Raw genomic sequence first — 13,130 nt, forward strand, 5'->3', positions numbered from 1 at the left:
CCTACAAAGAAAACAGGTTAATAAGGAAAACATCTTGCAGACTTCAGTTTACTGTGACCTGTGTGTTATCAGTTAACTCTCTCTCAGCTTGTTGAAGTTCAAACCGTTCCACCTGTAAAACTGTCTGAAATGATTTAACTATATGTTGTAGAGATTTATTTTGTCCTGCTCTTCTCGCCTTAAAAAACAACATTAATTGCAAAAAAGTGTTATACTTCAAGATTCTATTCTCCAGACACTTTTCCCAATCATTTGACTTATACAGCAGCCACCATTAATTACAATATTTTACATGATCTTCCTTCCTCCTATTTCCAAGTGCTTTCCTATGTTTTAAAACACCTCCCAATACCGATTTCTTAGGAACACGACTGAAAACAGTAATTTCTGACCCCATCTCATAAGTAAAAACTGTGAGAAGAGGGAGGGAGGGGGTGAAAGCAAAGGGCTGCTTGCAGCATGAGTGGGAAAAGTGGGGAGAAAGTTTTACGGTGTACTTATACCACAAAGAAACAATTCTAACAACAACCAGTGAAACAATTAACTCACATTCCTGACAAGCTGCTTGATTTTCAGAGGGGCAATACACAGAAGCATATAATATGTACTGTAAAATTCGCAGATAACATGTTGATAGCAAACATCAGCATTCTCTACTGCTAATTTCAACACCAGTGCTTCCTTAACTTCTAAGTTTTCAACCTGCTTATTGATGGCCTCTTGAAGATGGTCAATAAATTGCATGTAATTCTCACTGGGACCCTGATAGTAGTTATAAAAGATTTGACTGTTTTGTTTGTTTCAGACACCTCTACTATAGCTTGATATGCAAGGTCTGTTGATTGCCTCAGGATTTCAGAAACCAATAGTGCCTGTAATTGTGGTGTGTCAATTAGTGTCTGTTCCAAGAGTTGGGGCATACCTGCCCCTTTCAACGGGTCCCCATTGTTCCATCCTAAATGATCTATAGCTGTTACATTGCATAGGTCTAATTTTGCTTGAGTCTTTCATGGTTTTTATCTGATCTTGGGGCAACATGTACACATACTCTTTTTCCTGTTAACTTTAAAGAAAATGCTGCAAACCCCCATCCTCATCCGAGTCATCAGATAACGCGGATTTGAACGGCGCTGGAGAATCATTAGTAACAGGGGGGTTCGGAACAGTGCACAGTCTCGCCAATACTTTCTAGCATCATAATTATTCGTATTACCTGAGTCCCCAGGAGCATACCCTTTCCCGTCACGATCATCATGACTGCATTGCCGACTGTTGAATTCACTCGCTGTTAGCTGATCTGATCTTTCACACAGTTCTGTTGTCCAGTTCTTATCCAGTGACTCCTTCTGCTCTCTCGTGGAAGTTGGAGGGTTAAAAGGTGGTAAAGGCAGATACAAATTGGTAAAAGGACTGAGAGTACACTTGTTTATGACTTTAGCATTCTCAGCTTTCACAGGTTCTTTGGGCAAGTTGTCTGACTCCAATCCTCTGGACTTGCCGTTCTCACCAGAGTTGGACAATGGTACAGAAGGCAACCCGCTTGGCATTTTTCCTCCCCCCGCCCTGGACTGCTGAGCTATCGGGGGTGCTGAAAGAACAGCAGGGGATGGAATAGGGAGGGTATCAAAGACACGAACCGGATAAACTTCACAGCGACTTTCAGGATACTTATCAGGCTGCAACACTGCAAAAATTCCGGTAGCAGCAGACTGTTCAGCCTTAAGATCTTTTAAGGTAGTGATTATAAGCTTCCACGTAGTTACTAATGATTTAGCTTCTTTATCTCCATTGCTGACTTTATCCCATAATTTCTGCCCTATATCGTCCCAAAGTTCAAGTTTAAGTTTTGAGTCACTAATGCTCGTAACAGTCTTTTCAGGTTTTAATTGCTTCACTGTAGTAATTACCAGTTTCCAGGTGGTTACAAGGCCGAGAATATCTTTTTCACTGTGACTAATTGCCTTCCACAACACAGTTCCCACTTTTTCCCAAGTCTCTATTTGAAAAACTCCTAACAGGTCAGCAGGAAACCCATTGCCTCTGCACCAAATTAATAGTCTTTTGAGGTTACTTTCCTCATACTTCACCCCTCTCTTAGAGAGAATATGTGGGAGGAGACGCAGTATTTCTTCTTCTTCTTTAAAAATATTCTGCCTCATCTCCTCTCGCCCCCAGCTGCTCACCTCTTTGGGCGTCCATTGCAACGATATCAGATCCTTTATCCCTCCTCTGTTGCTTCTGTAGCGATCAATCGGGAGTCACGCAGTTTGCAGACTGTGTCCCGGTCACGGTCCAGCCGAGCCGTTCCAGCTGGGGCTCGCTCCCCGCAGCAGTCATCCGCCTTCCGTAAATTCTCCTTATGGATCACGTCGGGGTCACCACTTGCGAGGGCGAAAACTCATGGACTCCACACAATTCAATATGAATTCAAGCAAAGCCATTTATTACAGAGACAAGCCTCCTTACATATGCAGTTATTTCTTGGTCATGCATTCACGTTCCAAACACGCATTGGCTGATCAGATATTGTCCATGTTCAGGTCTTGTTATTATAGGATTACCTCACTCTCATAACAGGTGTTGTTTTTCAGCCTTCGCGCCGGCCTTGGAGTTACTTTGTCTAGTTCAGAAATAAATCTCTATCTAACAGAAACCCATCCACACAACAACCTTAAGACAATCCCTCAAATCTCCCATAATGGCATGAACAACTGTAGGGCTATGTTTAAAACCTCGGGGTAGGTGATTAAAGGTACTTTAAGTAAAATGAAACTTTGATTTGTCTTGCTCTTTCAGTACTTAAAGAAGAGTAGCTATGAAGAGGATGGAAACTCTCTGTTCACAAGGAGCCAATCAATCACTGGAACAACCTCCCCGGGGATGTGGTAGAGCCCCCATCACTGGAGGTTTTCAAAATGCGTTTGGATAGGGCGCTAGATAAACTAATCTAGACTCCCTTTTCCGTGAAAGACTGGACCAGATGATGTTTTGAGGTCCCTTCCCACCTGGGCTACTCTATGATTCTAATTGTTTGACTAATTCTGTCACAGGTTTTATGGCACAAGTAGATAGCTTATACTGAGGAATGTTAACTGTTTTACTATTAGACAGGGGAGGGACTATTTGTAGCAGACTAATAGATTAAATCATATGGGCATTAGTTTTCCCTGTAACTGCAGGACTGCTCTACTGGGTTTACATGACAAGGTTTTGGTATCAGGGTGGCTTCTGTGGCAAGACACTAGAAGCTGCCCCCATGTCAGATGGAGTCAAGATGGACCTGCTGCTGACCAAAGCTGAGCCAATCACTAAAGCTGGCAGTGTCTTTTTGATAACATATTAGGTTGGTGCAAAATTAATTGCAGTTTTGGACTGTGAATTTTAAATCATTATAACTAGGATCAAACACGTCTTTATTAATCAAAATAGGAACCATTACAATCAACACGGTTTTGCCAATTAGAAATAAGTTATTCCTGTAGTGTAAAAATCTGTGCTTCGGGATTCAACAAACTCTTGGAAAGCATTTTCTGCATCCTGCTGGTTGTGGAAGTGTTTTCCCTGCAAAAAGTTGTCAAGGTGCTTGAAGAAGTTGTAGTTGGTTGGCAAAAGGTCAGGTGAAGATGTCAGATGATGGAAAACTTCATAGCCCAATTCATTCATCTTTTGAAGCATTGGTTGCGTGATGTGCGGTTGGGCATTGTCGTGAAGAAGAATTTGGCCCTTTCTGTTAAAGGATGCTGGCTGCAGGTGTTGCAGTTTTCAGTGCATCTCATCGATTTGTTAAGCATACATTCTCAGATGGAATGGTTTTGCTGGTATTCAGAAAGCTATAGCAGATCATACTGGCAGCAGACCACTAAACAGTGACCATGACCTTTTTTTTTGGTGCAAGTTTGGCTTTGGGAAGTGCTTTGGAGGTTCTTCTCAGTCCAGCCACTGAGCTGGTCGTCACCGGTTGTCGTATAAAATCCACTTTTTGTCGCACGTCACAATCCAATTGAGAAATGGTTCATTGTTGTTGCATAGAATAAGAGAAAATGACACTTCAAAATGATTATTTTTTTGATTTTCGGTCAGCTCATGAGGCACCCACTTCTCGAGCTTTTTCACCTTTCCAATTTGCCTCAAATGCTGAACGAGAATAGAATGGTTGACGTTGAGTTCTTTGGCAACTCCTCATGTAAGAGGATCAGCTTTGATTGCTCTCAATTGGTTTTTGTCAACTTCTGATGGTTGGCCACTATGCTCCTCATCTTCAAGGCTCTTGTCTCCTTTGCAAAACTTCTTGAATGAGCACTGCACTGTACATTTGTTAGCAGTTCCTGGGCCAAATGTGGTGTTGATTTTGCAAGTTGTCTCCACTTCTTTATGACCCATTTTGAACTCGAATAAGAAAATCGCTTGAATTTGCTTTTTGTCTAACATAATTTCCATAGTCTAAAATAAACAGCAAGTAATACGTCAGTAACAAAAAAACCCATAAAGCCAGAAAAGTGCATTAAAATTATGTGTAACATAACCACATTTATTTAAGAATGTATTCCAGTATCAAATGGCAAATTTAAACAATGCAAAAAACGCAATTCCTTTTGCACCAACCTAATTTTTAAGAAGAGGAAAAAGTGCTGTGCAGCAGCCATGAGAAAGAGGAGTGAGAATATGTGAGAGAAACAACTATACAGACACCAAGGTCAGTAAAGGAGGGGGAGGAGGTGCTTCAGAGGAGCTGAAGCAGAGATTCCCCTGTAGCCCATGGTGAAGACCATGGTGAGGCAGGTTGTCCCCCTGTAGCCTGTGGAGGTCCACAGTGGAGCAGATATCCACCTGCAGCCTGTGGAGGACCCTATGCCAGAGCAGGTGGATGTGCCCAAAGGAGGCTGTGACCCCATGGAGAGCCTGTGCTGGAGTAGGTTCCTGGCAGGAACTGCAGCCCATGGAAAAGAGACTGTGCAGGAGCAAGGTTTCTGGCAAGACCTGTGGCCCATGGAAGACCCACACTGGAGCAGGGGAAGAGCGTGAGGAGGAAGGAGCAGCAGAGATAAAGTGTTATGAACTGGCTGCAATCCCCATTTCCCCTTGTGCCACTTGAGGAGGGGAGAAGGTAGAAGAGTTAGGAGTGAAGTTGAGCTTGGGAATTAGGGGTGGGGGGAAAAGTGCTATTAGTTTTGGTTTTTACTTCTCACTATCCTACTCTCTTACAATTAATTGTCAATAAATTAAATGCATCTTCCTCAAGTCAAGTCTGTTTTGCCCATGACAGTAATTGGTGAGTGATCTCCCTGTCCTTATCTCAACCCATGTGCCTTTTGTTGTATTTTTCTCTCTGGAGGATTTTTGCCTTTATTTTTGACTGGAATCAAGGGTGGGGGGCATTGTGGCTGGCCTGTATGTTCCTAACCTTTACCTTAGAGCCTGATGCTTCATATAAGGATAAAGCAGACAGCATCTGCTGCGGAGCTATCTCCCATTGAGTAGCTGTGTTTATTATTTAAGGGTGAGTGGTTTCAGTACTCAGGCTGCTCACTTTAGGAGAATCCCTGGTCCTAGTAGTAAACCTTGAGCCTCATCCATGGTGAGGGTAACATAATTTGCTCCTTCCTCCCATTTATGGGTCATCCGTTCTAGTGGTATTTCTGCAGGCTTAGAGGAAAATTTAGTTTGAAGATCAGTTAACTCCATGAAGGTAAAACTTCTTACAGTTGTTTGATGGGGCACACCTGGTGTTTGCTTCCATGAGAAAAGTAGAACAACCACTTTCACATTATTTTCTTCTCTTGGATTACCTGAATCATCATTGTGAGGAAAGTCAGGAGGGTCAGGATCAAGCCAGATATATCTCCTGACCATTCACTGTTCTTGGTATATATAACAACCATTGCTTTAACAGGGTCTATTTGAATAGACTGTAGTAAGTGATCCCTACACATGTATTTGCTATGATCTAAGGCTGCAATTTTGATTCTAAGAACCTATTCTGATTTTCTATGTACATTGTGTTTTATACATCATATTATCTTTTATAATTGTTTATTTCTCTCTATAGAATGTTATACTTGCATGTTTCTTCCTCTAACTTCTCCATTACTGCTCACAAGCAACTTCCTACCAACCAGCACAAGCCTGCTTTCCCCTTTCCTTTCTTCAAATTGCTAGAACCTTTCATTTTTTCAAATTAATTCTAAATATCTCTGGGGTCAGTGCAATGTTGTTCTATCCATGAAAAATCTCAGATAGGATTTCTCCATCTCTCTTTTTCAAATTTATTGCCTAGCTTTTTTCAGTCTTCATTAGCACTAATAATGATTTATACCCTCTAAATCGTAGCAGTCCCATCTGCAGCCAGTCTTATCACTACCTTTCCTTACAGTATGTGTTTTCTCTCTTAGGCTCTTATTCATGGCTGTAATGCTAAATCAGAAATCCCATTATTGCTGAATCATTAGTAAATAACATGCACCCTTAGGAATATCCTGTGATACCAATTAGTATCAGAGTCCAATAATATCTGACAGGTACTTTTAGTTATTCCACATGAGAAAGGTTTAATGTTTAATATCAGATTTACTTATTTTATGTATTTGGTGTCACATGAGATTTTTATTTAGTAGAGTAATACAGCAGTATACTGAAATCACAACACAAGCATATTGCACCAATTGCAATATACAGTTTAATTGCAATACAAACATGATTCCTATTACTGGTCTCCATGTGCTCACTGTCATGATACTGGGCATCCTCGGTTACTGGGGAAGAATACATGGGTTGAAGCCAGCTCAAGTCTCTTGCTCTATTCAAAGCTCATTTTGTTGTTTGCTTAGTTTTTATACTTTATGTTGAGGTGAGCCATGTATATGCTTCCCCCTCATGCTAGTCTGTCTAGCTCAGGAAGACATTAATGTGTGCACAAGTACAGGCACGTCGCAAGAAGAGCCAGAGGCCATGAATGCAATTGCAAAGAACAAGTTTTATTTTAGTTACCTCTCTACTGGGGGATCTCTGTAGCCACACCTAAGGCAGAGGCGATGTAAGCAGGGACGCAGGTGCTGATAAGTTTAGCCCTGCTGGAAGATCGTTAGGCTGGCTACGCTCGCCTATATTTAAAGGCTTAGAGCAGATACAGCCTCTTGCTGTGCTCTGCTCTTTCTCACAACAAAGCAGGAATCTCAGACATGATAAGGTACCATAGGGTTTCTCTCAGGCCTATGTTATCTCACACAGAGGTTCTACTTGTCAAGCACACAAGGTCAGTAAAACAATTAGTGTGATGTATGTGCTTTCTTTATACCCCAGCTGTGGGTCACTTGAGCGTGTTTACCTTTCTCCTCCTCGCCCAATCTTCCACAATTCCCATACAATTACTCTCTACTAGTAATATTAGTGAAGGCCGATTATATTACCTGATGACTATATATATATGGTATATCCATATATCTAAACAAAGGTTATCCACTGTGGGGATGTGAGCATTGGTCACATTTTCTTGTAAATAATCTAATTTCCTCCCTTCCCCTTTGCTCCTTTCCCAACTAATTCTCCTAAACTAGGTCTTTGTGCTATTAACTCAGTGTGAATAAGCAAATACTGTAGGGCAACGTGATGGCAAAATTTAAATGTTAACAGTGTGAAAACATGTGACTTCATTACTGTGTTAGTTTACAGTAATAAGATTTTATTTCGCACTGTTGTTATCTGCTGTAAGTAAATACTATGCTGGTCATTTGAGAATGCAATACTAAGTGAGCCTTTTCTTCCTCACCATATGTGCATGGAGAAGTATAGATATTCTTGAGGAAGGGATGAGAAAGCAAGAGGTAAATAGGGGAAGTGTCTGAAAACTAAGCCAGGCTAGCATAGAGACCTGGACAATGCAAGGGCAAAAGCAGGAAGCATAGCTTCCCCTCTCAACAAAATGCCTAGGAATGGGAGTATAAATGGAGCTCTCTAGTAAGAAGAGCAGTGCTTTTGTCTTATTAGTTGTGATGGGTTGACTTTAGCCAACTGCCCAGTTGTTCTCTTACTCCCCTCCTCAACAGGACGGGGGTTGAAAATAAAATGAAAAACCTCATGGATTGAGATAAAGACAGTGATCACTTATCAGTTACCACCACAGGAAAAAACATACTCAGGGAAAATTTTAGTTATTAATTTATTTTGTTGCCACTTAAAATAGATTTGGATAGTGAGAAACAAAGACAAATTAATATAACACATTCCCCTCCACCCCGTTTTTCCCAGACTCAACTTCATCATTCCCAAATTCTCTACTCCCTTCTGCCTTAGAGCAGCAGTTTCTCTCTGCTGCTGCTTCCTCCTCACACTTTTCCCCTGCTCCAGCAAATGTCCTTTCCACAGACTATAGTCCTTCAGGAGAATCTGTTTCAGTGTAGGCTCTCCACAAGCCACAACTCTTTCAGGAAATATCCACCTGCTCCAATGCCTGGAGCACCTACTCCTTCTCCTTTTTCTCTAACTTAGGTATCTGTTCTTTCTCACACTTTTTTTTTTTTCCCCTTCACTGCCTGTGCAGTATTTTGCCCTTTCTTAAATATTTCACAAAGGAGCCAATAGCTTGACTGATTGGCTCAGTTTTGGCCTGCAGTGGGTCTGTTGCAAAGACAACTGGAACTGGCTCTGTCTGGCACAGGGCAGCTCCTTACCTCTTCCTACAGAGGTCACCTCTGCACCTCCCCCGCTACCAAAACCTTGCCATGGACACATTCATACTGGTTGATAACTATATTGCTATCCAATCACCTAGTTCAAATCACTGATATCCACAGTATGGATGAGGTGGATGCAGCAGAACATAATCAATTGGTTTGCCTGTGTCACCTTCTCTTTCTAATTTCTTTTTTATTTTTTTAAGTTCTGTCTCCTATCTGCATTGCTCCCAGGGTTCTACATACTCGCTTCACAGTGCAGTACTGCACGGAGAGCAGAGGTGACAGAAAGAAAAAGTACAAGAGCTTGAGTATCTGTCAGCTTGACACACCTTGAGGGTAATTCCTTTGTTTGTTTTAAATATGGCAGTAAGATGAAAAGTGCACAGAACTCTAGCTAATATCAACTTAAGCTTTAACAGCAAATAGCACAAGTTTACTGAATTAATGGGAGCGAGATGTTTACTGGCTTGTGGTTCGTTTCTTCCAAGTTACTTACTCCTCCCTTCCTCCCTATCCTACAGAAGCTAGATAAACAGACAAGACTGATTTTTTTTTTTTTTTTTTTTGTTAGCAAGTTGTGGCAGAATGCAAACCCCCCTCTCTCCCCCCCTCTCCTTCAGTATGGAGGGAGTAGGCACATCTCCCTCTCTCTGCTACTTGAGGCTAACAGCTTCTTTTGTTTGGCCCAGAGCACCCCGGCCAGGGCCATTAGGAGAAGGGATTGCCAAGGCGCCAGTGAGCCGCTGGGCACCTGTGACCAGTGTGGGGGATGTTTGGAGGCTTCAGGGGCACCCCACACACGGTGTGGCGGTGCAGAGAAGCTTCTAGAATGCCTACAGTCAGGTCTGATCAGCCAGTATAAAAACGGGACTCTCTCATCGAGACTGGGCCCATTGTCGCCGGTCTCTCGGAGCGCGAGCTGAAGATGCTGCCGCCGAGAGCCCCCCTCCCCGGGATGGAGACTCCGCTTGCCTTGCCGCCACGTGTGTGAGTAAAACTTCTCGCAAGATTGCGAGTATATTTATCCTTTCCGTGCACATATGCACGTGTAACTTCCCGTGCTTAATACAAGCACGTACAAAATTATTTCCTCGCACAATCGCGAGTGTAACTTTATTTCCTCGCACAATTGCAAGTGTATTATAAATTTATCCTCGCACAATTGTGAGTGTATTTTCCTCCCGTGCTTCCACATAAGCACATGTAGTATTCCGTGCACATTCACATGTGTAAGTAAATTAAGCCTCGCAGAATTGCGAGTGTATTATAAATTTACCCTCGCGGAATTGCGAGCGTACGCTTTCCGTACCTGTATCTCTTTAAGAATAATCCCGCACCATGTTCAGGCAAGTGTGTACTCCTCTGGGACTCGGGGGTGGTTCCGGCATTGTTTTGGGTGAAGCCACGTGCATGCACTCTGTGGACCGCCTGTTGTACTAGTTGCTGCCCCTTAATAATTTTCCTCAACTAATACCCGAACCTATATTTAAGTCACTTTTGGAGTGCTAAAACCCTGTTTCTCACCAGTATAATAAAAGTTGTTTTGGACCCTGTTGTCCCTTAAACTAGCCTCGGGGTGCCTCCGTGACACAAGTATTTGAAACAAGAATATGTGGATGACAAAAACATCAAAGTAGACTATAAAATAGCAAAAGTTTCTATCAAACCTTGATTAATTTATTTTAAGCAGCCCACAACAGAATATTTTGATTGTAATCTTGGAATACCATACATAATGAAAATAATAGTAAAACACAGGTGATGTTTGACTTTTCCCCTCTGGATGCTTTCTCCTACTGAAAGGATTAAAGAAGATACTCTTTCTGCTGTATCTTGCCTTTGGAAAATTGAGAGAGCTGTGAAAAAGTTGTTTGAGAAAGGGGAGGAAAAAGTTAACCTGGTGGGGGGGGATAAAGTTTATATACAACCCTGCTCTGAGTTATTACAGAAATAAAGATGCATATCTTTGACACTGAAATTAATTAATCAACAGAACAAGTTCCTAAAGGAAGTAATGGACTCCACATAATTCAGTATCTTCAAGGTACATTTGGGTGGCTATTTAGGAAAAGATTCCAAATCACACTAGAGATTAACTATCTTCATTTTCATTCCACTATAACTTTGTGTTTTGTGTACAATACTGGACAACAACATTGTACAGGTCTCATTAGACTAGAAAACTCTCAGTCCACTTATCATAAATGGTGTTTTGCATCTATAAGTTCTAGTTCTTGTTTAATTCAGCTGGCACTCGTCCATACAACAAACTTTCAAAATTCAAATTTTTTTTTGTTGAAGTTTAGAAACAAAACAAACACAAAGAAAACAAAAACAAGCAAGCAAACAATCCAACCAAAACAAAAAACAAAACAACAACAACCAAACAAACCCCCCCCAAAAAACCCAAAACAAACAAACAAACAAAAAAACTACAAAAAAAAACAAAAAACAAAAAACAAAAAACCAAAACCAAACAAACAAAAAAACCAAACCAAAAACCACCAACCCACAACTTGAGTTTGGCTAAATTAGAAATAGGAGAAGCATTTCAGTAAGGTCACTGATTAATGACTAGTATATATTTTTATTTGTTATTTTGACTGACTAAAAATAATAAACTACTTTCAACTCAGCAGTGCTTGACAAAGAGCAATCTTGCAAGGAAATGCAGATTTGCAACATGGTGACATACTTAAAAACATTTATATTCGTAAATAGGATGGTGGTGTTCATCCAGGTGTGGTGGGTTGACCCTTGCTAGCAGCCAATCACCCACACATCTGCTTGTTCACTCCCCGTCCAGTGGGATGGGGAAGAAAATTGGAAGAGCAAAAGTAAAAAATTTTTGAGTTGAGCAGTTTCACAGAGTCACAGAATGTTAGGGATTGGAAGGGACCTCAAAAGATCATCTAGCCCAATCCCCCTGCTGGAGCAGGAACACTTAGATGAGGTTACACAGGAAGGTGTCCAGGCAGGTTTTGAATGTCTCCAGAGAAGGAGACTCCACAACCTCCCTGGGCAGCCTGTTCCAGTGTTCTGTTACCCTCACTGAGAAGAAGTTTCTTCTCAAATTTAAGTGGAACCTCCTGTATTCCAGTTTGCACCCATTGCCCCTTGTCTTATCATTGGTTGTCACCGAGAAGAGCCTGGCTCCATCCTTGTGACACCCGCCCTTTACATATTTATAAACATTAATGAGGTCACCCCTCAGTCTCCTCTTCTCCAAACTAAAGAGACCCAGCTCCCTCAGCCTTTCCTCATAAGGGAGATGCTCCACTCCCTTAATCATCTTTGTGGTTCTGTGCTGGACTCTCTCCAGCAGTTACCTGTCCTTCTTGAACTGAGGGGCCCAGAACTGGACACAATATTCCAGATGTGGTCTCACCAGGCCAGAGAAGAGGGGAAGGAGAACCTCTCTCCACCTACTAACCACATCCCTTCAAATACACCCCAGGATGCCATTGGCCTTCCTGGCCACAAGGGCACAGTGCTGGCTCATGGTCATCCTGTTGTCCACCAGGACCCCCAGGTCCCTTTCCCCTATGCTGCTCTCTAATAGATCATTCCCCAACTTATACTGGAATCTGGGGTTGTTCCTACCCAGATGCAAGACTCTACACTTGCTCTTGTTATATTTCATTAAATTTTTCCTTGCCCAACTCTCCAGCCTGTCCAGGTCTCGCTGGATGGCGGCACAGCCTTCTGGTGTGTCAGCCACTCCTCCCAGCTTGGTTTAATAGGTGAAGTAAAAGCTGCACATGCAAGCAAAACAAAATAAGGAATTTATTGATTGTTTCCCATCAACGGGCAGATGTTTAGCCATTTCTAGGAAAGCAGGGCCTCAGAACACATAACAGTTCCTTGGGAAGACATACACTGTAACCACGAAGGCCTCTTCTTCCTTCTCCTTTCCTTGAGCTTTTATTGCTGAGGTATGACAGGGTGCAAGTGAAACGTATTGGTGCCCAAGTTATCTTTTCTTCCATTTTACATGTTAGAGGAAGGGGTGCAGCCAGAAATAGACATATAATGCAAATCAATTTGTGGCTGATGCTGTCATGAGGGTTTTGGCTTTTATGACAATGGGATAGTCTATGATGACTACAGTCTGTTAGGGAGGGATGGGATTCACCTGTCAAGAAGAGGTAAAGGAATCTTTGGCAGCAAGCTGGCCACCTTGGTGAGGCAGACTTTAAACTGAAGTACTCAGGGGGTGAGGTTCAGAGTGGTAATGCTCACAACATTGCAACCAACTGGGGAATAAACCAGAGCAGAGACAAATGTTCCTTAGCTGCCTCCCAAGAGGATAACCAAAAGGCCAACCACCTTAAGTGTATATATATAAACGCATGCAGCCTGGGGAACAAACAGGAAGAACTAGAGTTCTGTGCGCAGTCAGAAAGTTATGATATCATAGGAATAAATGAAACATGGTGGGATGACTCGCATGACTGAAGG

General features: G+C 42.1%; 1 protein-coding gene across 1 annotated transcript in view; it reads right to left on the minus strand.

The window, feature by feature from the left end:
- The window catches only part of LOC136115739 (CBP80/20-dependent translation initiation factor-like), a 125,097-nt gene that overhangs the window by 2,943 nt on the left and 109,024 nt on the right, over nucleotides 1-13,130 (minus strand). The window lies entirely within an intron of this gene.

This window comes from Patagioenas fasciata, chromosome W, assembly GCF_037038585.1.
Source record: "Patagioenas fasciata isolate bPatFas1 chromosome W, bPatFas1.hap1, whole genome shotgun sequence".
Classification (NCBI taxonomy): Eukaryota; Metazoa; Chordata; class Aves; order Columbiformes; family Columbidae; genus Patagioenas; species Patagioenas fasciata.